Source organism: Pleurodeles waltl, chromosome 12, assembly GCF_031143425.1.
Source record: "Pleurodeles waltl isolate 20211129_DDA chromosome 12, aPleWal1.hap1.20221129, whole genome shotgun sequence".
In the NCBI taxonomy this organism is placed as follows: domain Eukaryota; kingdom Metazoa; phylum Chordata; class Amphibia; order Caudata; family Salamandridae; genus Pleurodeles; species Pleurodeles waltl.
Window position 1 is genome coordinate 393,451,491 of NC_090451.1, and position 12,989 is coordinate 393,464,479.

Here is a 12,989-nt window from a genome sequence, read left to right on the forward strand (position 1 = left end):
AATTTGGTCCTCAACTGTGGCATAATACTAGTGGCCCTGCACGTGATTCATCCACCCACTCATACTTACGCTTCCCCTGCACGTAGATGTAAAGAATGAATGAAAGAAAAACTGTTTAAGAAGAACTTCGTGGAATAGGGTGATAATGTGAGGAAATAATATAGGCAAACATACATTAAGAAAGATAAATAGGGAGAAGGAACCGCGAAAACATGAGGACTTTGGGCAATGTAAAATAAAGATTAAGAAAGGCAATTTTCGGAGGTGAGTGGAAGATGGTCGAAACGGATACAGGTGAAAAGTGGAGAAAGGAGAGTAGGAAAAACCATGCGGTGAGAGATGAAGTTGAGAACACAGGGAAAAAAGTGACAGGTACGTCCTGTGTGCGACTCCGTTCTCCGGCACGAGGTGCCCCCGTCCCCTCCCTCCATTCATCCCCTCCTTTCCACGCTCTCCGTGCAGTTTACAATCAATCCTGCAGGGGCTGCATGTGCTACTCTCATCCCGCAGACAGGCGGCACGACTAGCCCAGCACTATTGTACGAAAGACAAGAGACTAAAGTGACTGTCAGGATGAAGGTTGCAGCCCCCTCGGGGCACAGAGGCGCGCAGTGTGCCTTGGGCTGGGCTCGGCGTGGACATCGACCTCTGGCTTGCTAACGGGGGCGCGGGGCTTCCGAGCAACGCGTGACGGAGTGAACTCCCGCGGATCCCACGCCTCTGCTGACATCTCTCCGTCCGGACCCGCGGACCCTCCGCCGACCCGGAGTCAGCGCACTCTGCCGCAGGGGAGCCGGGGAAGGCTCGGGCTCCCGTTTCAGTCAAGTTGCTGAACTCTGCCGCCGCAGCCGGTGCTGAACCTCCGCCACCTCGTCCGAGCACATGCACGTCACTGGACCCCTGAGGAACAGGCAGCAGCTGCTGCTCCAACCACGCAAGTAAGTCACCCCTCCCTCTCGCACACAGCCCCACCGCATCACACGGTGAACGTGAGGTAGAGCTGAGATCATGAGCATCACATGCAGCCTGTGGTTGGGCTCTCCGGTGGCACATGTCCCCTCGAGGCAGGGGCTCGCCTTCTCTCTTGCACAACTTTCTTCCGCCGCCCAGCACTGAGCGAGGCACCGAGCTGGCACCTGTAGCGTTCCTTTGGCGAGTTTCACACAGGAGCTACCTGTTTGATCACCCTGTGAAGTTCACTGTGTGATGGACACACGCTCCGGTCCTTGTCAGCACCACTTTCATTTCTCAGTGTTTTGCGAGCCTTGATGTGAAGATCGAAGGCACTTCGGCCCAATAATATATGAAATATCTTTATTTATGTACTACAATGTTTTAAATAGTTCCGTCTTGTGACATTTAGTCTCTTCGTAGCGCTTTTTAAAGCATCCATGTTGATTTGAATTTTGAGTGGTGGAAGGTGGATTACGGTAATATCTAGAATGTTTTTAGGTGTTTGCGCGTTCTCACGGCGGATTTAACATTCCTGTAGCTATTTTAAATGTATTTGAGTGATTAGGGGATTAAGGTCGCCTTGCGTCTGTGATATGGGCGTGTAACATAAATATGTCATTATCCTTTTTTATCTGCATCTGCGCCGTTACTGGCTAGGGGTAGGGGGCTTTTCGCAGGGGGGGTTAGAGGGGCGACCGAGGACGGATGCTTTAGTTATGATGTCACTTTGATAGCAGGGAGCAAATGTCTCATAATTCCACCATTAAACGTAAACGCCTGACTGATTCGCCTGATCATGAAAGCACTGACGTCCTGCTCTCTGACAAATGCAACCTTACAAATTAACTTTTTTTTTATCCTCCTCGAAAAGCTCGCTGCCTCTAGCACTTAAGGCTGCGAGAGCTCATAATTGGTTTATTGCTTTCTATTTCCTTATTTCGGCATCACTACGGTATTTTCGGCTTTATTTGCGGATGTGCTGTGAAAGCTAACACCAGCACGTTCAGCATGGCACACGCATCCTGACACAAACCACCACCCAAGTGGCGTACGATGAGTGGAAACAGATTTGTCGAATCGACAAACTTTGCCAAAGAGAGGCGATTATGTCAACTGCACTCTTCTAACAGACCTTCACATTTCACTCGGCCTGATGTTCAACACTGCCCTTTCCCTCTGTATGGCTATTAACCGCTGCTTTTTAAAGCTTTAATTATCCACTGATTGTGAGTTTAAGATCATGTGTCGTTTTGTGGCCATTGACACTCTATGCCTTAGTAGTGGAAGCAAGTAGTTTAGGACCCGAGTCACTGAGCTGTTTATTTTAGTAGGTGTGACTTACTCCTGCATTCCCAAGAGTACCTCATAGCTACTCGTGGAAACACGCCTTCTAAAGTGGCTATGCTAATGGCACGCCGCAGCTAGTTTAGGGTTCTGGTGGCTCAATGGACTAGTGCACCTACTCCAAGAATCTGTGTTTGATCTCACGGCCCACTCAGATATTCATTCTTCGTATGTCGATAAATCGATTCCCTCTCATGCTTCTTCCATCATCCCACACTACCTGCCTACTAATCTCACTCTTGCGGGCTCTTTTTCATGTCTGGTTTCTCTTTGTTTACCTATCATTCTGTTTCTTTCTCCCTTTTCTTCCCTTTTCAATTCCATGTTCTGGTTCAAAGTCTGATTCAGGAAATAGTTCCGTTCCCCAAAGAATGAGTGCCGGTGCCTACCACCGGCAGGCACCTGCACAAAGTAAGCCATATATCATGTTTTAATAGAACCTGATTGGCTCCAGCCAGGTCGCGGTAAAGTTGGTGTTATCAGTTCCCCGTGGCGGGCAACCTCTCTTTTCATCCGTGAGATCCGAAGGTACCATCAGGGGGTGTCCCTCTATCACACCACCCGAGCGGCGGGGACATGGGGGCGCTGCTTGTGCCCCCAGCAGTCGGAGTGGCGCGGAGATCAAAGGCTCCGGTCCCGCTACTTAGAGCTGACACATTGCCTTGTTTACTCGCCAGAGAAGCCATGGGTGACAGCGGACCTAGCGCTGCGGATTCCCCCGCAGACGGCGCGGGTTTAGGGTCCCGCTGGGAGAGCGATGAACTTGGAGAGCCGCCGTCCTCCTTTCACGTGGACGTGGTCACTGGGTGGTAGGCGGTCACTGTCTGCCCCGAAGCACGGATTGTGGGTGTGTGTAAAAAGGAAGAAATATTTGGCTCAAGCAGCATGGAGTTCTAATGCCGCATACATATTTCCATCAGTTATAACACATAGCGCTTAGTCACAGAAACACATATGTACAGACTGTAAATAGCGGGTTAATGACCAGGGACGGGCGAGATAGCGGATGGAATTTTCATATCAACTCCCAGTGTGCTTGAACACACTCTAAATTGTACCTGAGAAGTATGCAAATAACCTTTTTGGGGGTCAAATTAGCATTATTTAATGCATGGGCCAGATAGAAATCAGACTTAGAACCGCACAATACAACACTTAGTATCTGTATTGGATATTATAATAACGAAAGCAAACTAACAATAACAGTAATCATTCTTATGATTAATTACTACAACATACATAGCATAATTTCATATTAATCGAACATCTACAATATTGGGTGAAATCTGGTCCTTGTTAAACTAGGCTTCTAGCCCTGAAGGAAAGCTCTGTTATTTTCACCGTGGAGTCCAGCGAAGGATTTGATCTAAAACAACTTTTTAGTGTTAAACGACACAGATTGAAATACCAATTTTTGCTTTTTCCAGCTCCAAAAGATCAAACATATTCAATGTAACAATCGCTCAATTATTCAGAAAGTTACGAACCGAAGTAAAAGATTTTTTTACGTTTATTTCTCAAATACAATTTTTACTCTTACGTCAGTCTTTACTTATACAGGACCAGGCATTCCTTTGCCACAATCGTGCTTGATTTACATTTGATCATTGAGAAACATTTCATTAAAGACCGCAGTGAAGCCCTAGAAAAGATACAGTGCACTTAAAATAAAAAAAATACAAAATCTGGTGATGTTGCCCTTCTGTCGCTTCCTCGGTGCTATGACAAGTATGGAAGGGAAGGCATGGTGGTCAGCTGGCTGCTAGGTTTACATGCACAGAGAGATATTATGATGAGAGACTGAGCAGGATGTTGGAAGGTTTCAAGTAGAGACTTTTGGAGGAGACGAGGGCAGGGTGGTGTGAGCTGGGGGGGAGGGGGGATCATACACTAATTACAGATGCTTTGTGATGAGACCTGTTGGTAGCTAATTCTAGACCTAACCAGCTGTGGGGCAGAAAAACTGAGACGAGATTAGGAGCAGAGAAGTCACAAATTCGAAGGCACGAGTTTTGTCGCTGGTGGCCATTTAACCCTTAGTGAGTTTAGCGTGTGTATGATGGATTAGATTCAATGGAGCTGCAGAAAGCAAAAAGTTGTGTGTGGTGGTTTGGAAGAGCTAGGTCTGGAGAGGTGGATGGAGCGGAGACATTTGCCAAAAGCAACACTCAAAAGAAAGCGGAAAGAAGCATGATGAATCAACTGAAGAATGGGCAGGTGGGATGTTGGGGCACAATTGTGGAGAAAGACAAGAGAAGGCATGGGATGAAGGTATTTTGGAGTTTATATGAAGATCGGTATTAACTGGAAAGAGGGCTTGGAAGCACATGAAAGCAGTGGTGGAGAGGACAGGACAGCAACGCCATGGAGATGTGAGATTGACAGATGTTAGTCCGATTGTGGTTGTCAACATTAGATGATACTGATGACTACTTTATTAGTTTCCTTTCAGGAGGGGTTAAATCCATTCATGACCTGAACAGCTTTGGGCAAATTATCTGCATGAAGAAAGTCTCTTTCGGTTGACATCTGCCGAAGTCTGGGGAATTGAGATAAAACTCTGAATAGCAGGTGTCAGCACTGAAATGAAATCGGTAAAGTAGCTCTTTAATGCATAGTTTGTATGAGAATTGATAGTAAAACGTCAACTCTTGCAGCAAATCAACAGAGTCTCGGTTGGAAAGATGTTGTTAAATATTGTCATGGAAATAGCAGTGAAATCTTGAGGGGACCCTGTGGAGTGTCCTACCGAGGTTGACAACACGTAGTGTACTTGCCAGAGGATTGGTAGGCAACTCCATCAAGAGCTGCAGAGTCGTGCAGCAAGGTCAGAGATTTAGATTTGGCAACATAGTTCATTTGTAGGGACAGGCACACATCTCAAGCACAGATCTGTCTACTTCAAACGAAGCTTACTTAATTCCCTGCATATAATGCAATTGTTTTATATTTTCGAAAAAAAATTGAACTTTTGGGGAACATCTTTGAGATACAGTGTCTCAGCCTCAACTTCTCAGCAGAGGTAAAATCAGCAGAGACCAGTGAGTTGTGGCAATAGTAGCAGCTATCGCCATAGGACTGCATCATAATCTGACGCGTACGGGGTTCTCGTCTACTGTGACGGCATCTCAGCTGAGGCGCAGGTTGAGCTGAGCACTGGGTATCTTCACAGTACATCTCTGACCTAGTAGCTGGCAGAGAAGCTTCCATACACACAGTGAAGGTTTTCTACTGTCTCCTACGATGGAAAGTAGCAAGCTCTTGAGAGCCAACACGGGCACACACACGAAAGGAGAGTGATTCAGGGTGTGGGAGGGTGCAGAGACCTAGGTGTGAAAATACAGGCACTAGTAGGGGTGGGGGGGTGGTGAGCAGCTCAGAACGATTGCATGAGTGGGATAGAGGCCAATATTTATCCCAACTCGCTTTCATTTTCAACATTCAGAAATTATGAAAATAAGTAATTATGTTGAACAGTATTCGATATAGTTTGCTGATTGTTTTTCTACCAAACTGAGAAACAGTGCAGATTTTATAGATTTTTCTCCAAAGATTTTACCTTTTTCTGCACTACATTGATAAGACATCTGCAGACCTTTGACATATTTTTCTGAGGATATGAATTGTCACCACTCATTAGCTAGACTTTGATAAGGATTGTTGTTGGTAAATGGTATTTCTGTGGATTTGTTTGCACAAAATAAAGTGTACAGTGAATGTTAAGGTGAATTGCAAAACGATTATAGAGGAGCCCAAGTGCTACTTTATTGGTGGAGTGAAACATCAGGCCATGCATTTTTCACTGCACCTGCTGCACATGCTCAGGGTCTGTGCCCTGTAGGTACGGTTCGAGGGCACTGTTGAAATCTTTGCCTTGTGTGCAATGCGTACAGGGCATGGTGCCATGCTGTGCCTAAGGCTACTGCTGAAAAGGGACAGTGCAGAGGGCATGTCAGAAGCCCACCCCCGGGCACAGTAGTCACAGTGGATGGTGCTCGATTACTCCCAGTTTTTCAATTACTTCCAGATAGAAATCTCTTTCACTTGTCATACAATTTAGTTGCCATGTACAATTGTCACTCAGAGCTAGTAGCGAACACCATCTTCTTAGTATGTTTATTCACTCCTATAAGGTAGTAAAAGTGGGGATCAAAAGTTGTTAGCACTGTTGCTACATCATAAAGGGATTACAGGATGTTCTGACAGGTCTGTCAGCACAACACTGGCTCTCTGCTCTGATAGAGAGCAGAGTGCACAGCCTCAGGAGGGGAGGTGGTGGGATGGAACAGAGGCTGATGGAATGGGTGACTGGAGGCCAGTTTGTTTTTATGGGCGAGCGCAAAGCACTCCGTCCCATTCGGTAATCTCTCTTTGGGCTTCCAACCATGCCCATGTCACGTCAGTCACTTACATTGGTTTGTGGTCTTCCCTTTTAAAATCCGCTTGTTTTCATTTGTGAAAGGCATGCATACTTCATGCCTTTTTCGGTGTTTAGCCCACCTACACAGCACCGGTAAACTAATAAAAACATACAATGCTCAATGTTTTCAGCCTGATGTCTGGACTACTTTATCTGTTTATTTTCCATGCAGCGCGATTGCGCTGCATTTTACATAGTGCGATTGTGCTGCGTTTTTTTTCTTTACAACGATAATAGCTCTAACTCAAGCAAATGCGAGACCAGTTGCTTTAAAAATGCTTGTTTAAATTTATGACATGGAGGAGCGGCCAAGTTACGTATGGCTTCCAATTACTTCTCTGCCCCTGTGTAGCATTTGAAAGCAGGGAGGGTTGATTTTGGGGGCTGTAAATAGCATAAAATTATACATGGGTAAAAAGTGAATAAACAGGTGTATGCTTCACCCCGAGGTTTTCAGTAACATTGCAGCTAACTCGGGCGTCATTCTTACTGTCATATTAGGTGTCACCCAGAGCCCCTTAGTGAGGAACTTTCTTGATACTCATTGTTATGCATCTATAAATCTGTATATCTCTCATTGTGAAACTCAATTATGTCTTGTGTATGGCTGACATTGGACCCAGTGCTACTCAGTTGTTCATCAGTCGCAGATGATTTACGCATAGTGATATGGCTCAATCAAGCCACTGTTTTCTGTCTCCATCCTCACCTCTCCCTGACCTCCTTACCTTGCAGCTTCACTGCTGAACCCTGAAGCGATGGGTGACGATGTGGCTAAGCAACAGTGCCCGTGGGCTACAGATCTGGCCCAACAAAGGCAGCAATTGGCCCGGTACAGTTTCTGGCAGATTCAATACTGTCTGACACTCCTGGGATGGGTGAAACCAAGGGATGGGGGACAAGGGGTGCATTATGACAGAGCAGCCCTGCCTATTTCCTAACCTCATACGCAAGAAGAAACCTGTCAGCATTCTAAATGGTACAACGCAGCTCAATCTAAGCCAGCAGATCAAGCTCCTGAATGAGGTTGGGGTTGCTGACCCGTCACTCAATCAGTGGAGGCTTTCCTACCAAACATAAATAAACATTTACCTTGATTGACGCATTAGTGGCACACCACCTGCGATACTGATGGCCTTCGGGGCCCACCTTGTGGTGTTGCTTCACTGCACCTCCCCAGGGTGTTGCTCCACCAGCCACTGGAGCTTTGCCCTGCAAGGATGCACCACAGAAGGCTCGTTGAAAACTCCAGGTCTGCTCGAAGAGCCACTGGAATATGCCCTATAATTGAATTTTCACGGTAGCTGGACATTCTGTGTACTGGAGTCTATTTTTTATAGTTTGAATGTGCATTGCATTCCTAAAAGAAGACATCAGTGAAAGAATTTTGTTAACAATGCCCTGTCTTTGTGGCTGTTGGTAATATTATTGTGTTTGTGACCTAGTTCTCTAATAACCTTTTACAGAATTGGATCATAAAAAGCTTTCGATGCCTGTAAATAGTTTTACTTTTAAGCATGTATTTTTAGCTATAACACAGTTTCGCCAAAATATATTTTTTAGTTCGAATTTGTAGACAAGTTTCAGATTTTTTGGCTAACGTCTACAAACAAGATTTTGTTTATAAAGTAATCAAAGCATTTATTAAAAGTGCTGCTTCACTTCAAAGCAGTTATTGACACCCCGTATAGTTGATGCTGGAAGCTCTTTCTCTCTGTTAAATACTTGTCTCTTCCAATTGGGTTTGTCTGCTTAGTTCTTGTGAGTAAACAAGGCTGTAGTTTGTTAAGTTTTTTAATGCTTCCAAATAAATAAAATATATGAATATCTTTTAAAGTGAACCATTAAATCATCAAGAGGTATGGGTGTTTAGAGACGGCAATTTTTAAAGAGCAAAAATATACTGATAACAAGAAGCACTACCTTTAACTATATAACAATAACTTCTGTCAGGATTTACAAAGCTTCTGAAAACCTTGACTTCTTTGAAAGCTTGACATTTTCTATAAGGTATTTGCAATTTTGTACAGTGCAGCTAAGTGTCTGCTGGGGTGGAATGCATAGAATGTTTGTAGCTAATAACAGCGAGTTAAAATAAATCAACAACTTGCTGAAAGCAATTATTACAAATAAAATGGCCCTACGTATCCCTACAAGAGTCTGGTTCATAAAGGGCCTTCTGGCAGAGAGGGTGGCTGGAATAGAAGGACTTGTGCGGTGTTGTCTTTTCTGGGCCTTTCCTTCTTGAATTCCAAAGCAGCTGGTGCACGTCCTCCTCTTTAGTGTTCCTCACCTCCCATGAGCCACTTGGGTAGAATGACAGGGTTTTGATGGTGTCATCAGACACCAACAGCTCCTCCCCTCATATATACACCTTGGTTATGAAACACCATTCCATTCCCATACATACTTTTAATGGTCTATGCAAGAAAATGCAAAGGCCGACCGTCTTATGTATTATCATATTTCTTAATTGAGACAGAATTTGGCAAAACTCTTATTCAGCAAACTCTACATTTCTATCTCTGAGTTAGCGGTGGTAAGGTAGACCTGGGCGCCAGCGCTTGTGGTTTATATAAGTGTTTTTGTATTGGGCTCTGTCATGCATACAGGGGACATAGTGGTCCCTTCCACACTTCCACGGCTCTTCCTTTAGAGAAATTATGCACATCCACAAGGCTGTGGCTCGCTCCTTTGAGCAAATTTAGCACCCACAATTTTTTGTTGTTGAACTGCATATGCACACAATGCACCCTTTCTCACTTACTCTAATTTAGAATGGAAAAAAATAAGAATCGGACCTCCAGGCTACAAACTCCATATTTTCTATAGGGACCTGCATGCTTATCTGTGATTGACAATAGCAATCAGACGCAAATGAGAGCTGATTCTTATTACAAATGTTCTTTATAGCTCTCCATCAATTTCAGTTTCGGAAAGACAAAAAAGAAAATCGAAGTGTATTTAGTGACTGTATAATGTTCCCAAATGGCCCGTGCTTTTGATAAGAGATTTATGGTAACTTGCCAAAGAAAGAGGCTCTCATTTAATTCATTTTTTAGATGGATTTCTAGCCACTGTGAGCTGTTAAACGGAGGTTTTGAGTCGGTTATTCTTGGAGGTGTATGTTGAAGAAGTCAAGTTTTTTTTCTTCTGAAAGAGAAAAGGTCCGAATTGGATCTGATGTGTTCCAAGAGGTGATTCCACAATCTGGGAGCTTGGGTTGAGAAGGCCTGGTTTATAGTCTTTTTCATTTTTAAGATTTTTAGGAGTGTGTGCGCTTTGTTTCTTTCACTCACACGGAATTTATTTCAGAGGTGGAGTTTTCCACTAGAAATTCCTAATTTGCCAGTGTCATGTACTCAATAAATGAAGTTTAAACCGTTACATTTTGCGTGGGTTATATCTTTGAACATTTAAGGCACACCGAAATATTTGTGGTTATTTTAGGCTTTAATGCCTCCTAAGGAATAATTAAGTAAGCAGCTACACGTACAACACGCTTTACTGCTTTAATCCCTACCCCAAATTGTGCCAAACATCTATTTTTCCTTTTATTAAAAAGTACTTTATCGACCGGCTCGCACTTTCCACATTTTTAGAGTCTATGAGAGCTATGGTCAAAGGCATTTTTGTGCATGTAAACTGGGGCTCCTGGAGTTCTCTTTCGCCTACATATTTACGTCTTTGTGTATCAACCACAAAACTTTTAAAATGGGACTTAAATGGAAATATTCAAGGAATGTTCATGCACACTTAGTATAAACAGAAGAGACTGTCCCCCTTTTGCGCTTTTGCTAATCAGGATTTGGACGTTTCAGGACAACTCCCGAAGGCATGTAAGAGTACATAAAGGCGTCCTCCTGTACTTCTGCTACACACACTCAAAAATGCTTTTGTAAATCGGTCCTCTACGAGTAATACTTAATTTTCTTGTGCGCACATTCGTTTGACCTTTAGTGCTGCTAAAGCTCAATTTTCTCCTAACATACTTCATGGTTCCTGGAGAAGTAACAATAAAAACTCGTTGTGGAAATATGTCTGTAAACTGCCATTTCACAGCCTGGTTCCTGAAGGGCTCCTCTGGAAACACAGCTCCTTGAAGGAGGGGAGCTTCTTCACTAAGCACTGTGTGAAAACAAACATTCATGTTTCATGTGATTACATTGCAGTGTTGCTATTTCTCAGTGTATTACTGTATGTTTTAGAGACATGTTTGGGAAAATATGATTAACCTTAAGTTTAGACACGTAATTATTTACACATTCTCATTTTAGGGAAAAGTACCAGCTGCGGTATAATGCCGCTCATAATGTCACATACACACGTGCACAGCAAGAGCTTAGCAGCAGTGAATGGATGAGAGAAACTAAAAAAGTTAAGAAGACATAAATTGCCCAATCACACTGACACTCTGGGAACAAACTGTGGTAGAGCAGACAGGAGAATAACAGCCTGAACTACTTTATTGATTTATGTTTTTGATGGGGCACCATCGAGGCACCTGAAGAATCCATCCTGCATGTGTTTTGAGGGCTGTACCCGGTGTGCGTGGTCTCTGATTGCATTGGACTAGGGCTTAGCTGGAGCACTGATAATATCTCCTTTAGGGATTGCAAGTTGAATACCACGCCTTGCAAGGAGGGCTTCCACACCAATGTGCTGTTGTACCAGAATCTGTGCAATTAGGCACTGTATTGGTTCTTAGTAATAACTGGTCCTTGTAGCTTTGTCTACTGCCTGGAAATAACAGATGTCACTATTACCCACTTTAAGAATACTCAGATTATCAACCTTGTCTGCCTAGCCGGGATTTGAAATTGTGACCTTGAGATGTCTGCTGATGTCAAGAGCGAGACTTAATTCACTGGGTCACCTGGTCGACACACTTTATATAATTGAGTCTGGTGGTGTGGATTTTCTCTTTTCCCAGGGCAGCTGCTCAATTAATAACATTATATCAATGATTATTATTTGTAGGAAAACAAAATGACTTTCGAGAAAGACTGCCATCGCCTTCCACAAACAGCTTCAGAGTGACTTCATAAAGAAGGGATTGTGAATTATTTAATTTTGACTTTGGGGAAGGTTAAGTTTGTCTCCATCCTTTGTAGGAGAGACAGTGAAAGGAAAGATGAGTGTCAGAAAATGGCTCTTTTTGCATGTTCACCCACACATTTTTTGACTAATACTGCTTGTTCTTTTGACTCTGAGTTCACTGAGGCCTCATAACTAGACCTTAGTGCCAATGTTCTGACCCTATACAAATTGCATGTCAAATTGGATACACCAGATCAGCAAGTACTGACTTACTTAAAAGTCCCTAGTATATGGTTCCAAGGGTACCAGGGCATGTAAAGCAGAGTGTCCACTCAGGGTTGCAGCACTGTTTGTGCCATTCTGTGTGGGACAAAGTACAAAATGTCACTCAGCCTGCCCCTGCAGACTGAAAAGACAATGTTTTACTACCAATTAAACTTTGCTATGTACACCAATAGCAAAGCCACCCTATTCCTTAACAATATTTATGTTAGGTAGAACATATATTTTTAATATGTCTTAATGGCAACACTTCCAAATTGTTGATTTGCTATGGATGAAGTTAGTAGCCCCATTGGCTACCACATGGTTACAGGTTGGCAACCCATGTCATGGCAGAAAACCTGATCTGATGCCCAGGTCAAATTAAATACCACAATTAAAGTTTAGCAACCTTTAGAAACTTGCCACTCCATACTCCAGTTTGCCCAGCAGCCTCACAGAGGCCCTGGCACACAAAAATCTTTCTGACTGCCTGGGGAGACATGTGAACGACTTCCCAGACTAGGAACAAAGGTAGTTGCCGCAGACTAAAATGTTACCTTCTTTCCCAGGGTAGCCACTCAGAGTGTTATCCCAAAAGGTGAGCATCAAAGGTAAAGCTGCCTGTGTGAGGGAAGTACCACCAACAGCCATGAGCAGGATGCCTTTTGTTCCTGCAGACAAAGTAGAGACAGGAATAAGGAGGGAAAACTTGCCTCCAAACCAGTTTTGCCTTTGGAGTGAAGCCCTCTGGTAGTCACACCTCTAGGGTGGGAAACCAAGCTCCTACTGATGGAGGAAGGGTCATGTAATCTCGAAATAGACAAGAATGTGGCACTCTGGGATAGGCAGATGCCACACATCACAGGAACTTTGTAACTGAATAGGAGGGGATATAGTAGCCCATTGGCTAGTGTCTGTGTGGTCTCCTCAGGGCACTTTCTTGGGAAAAATATGGCACCACTGGCAC

General features: G+C 43.9%; 1 protein-coding gene across 6 annotated transcripts in view; it reads left to right on the forward strand.

The window, feature by feature from the left end:
• The first annotated feature begins 472 nt into the window (after positions 1-472).
• ZNF536 (zinc finger protein 536) overlaps positions 473-12,989 on the forward strand; it is a 1,047,679-nt gene continuing 1,035,162 nt past the window's right edge. For 5 of the 6 annotated variants that reach the window (XM_069216776.1, XM_069216777.1, XM_069216778.1 and 2 more), the window contains exon 1: positions 496-938. The gene's annotated coding sequence lies outside the window, so the exon portion shown is untranslated. Of the gene's footprint in view, positions 939-12,989 lie in introns of all 6 variants that reach the window. The other variant, XM_069216781.1, reaches the window with a different exon arrangement.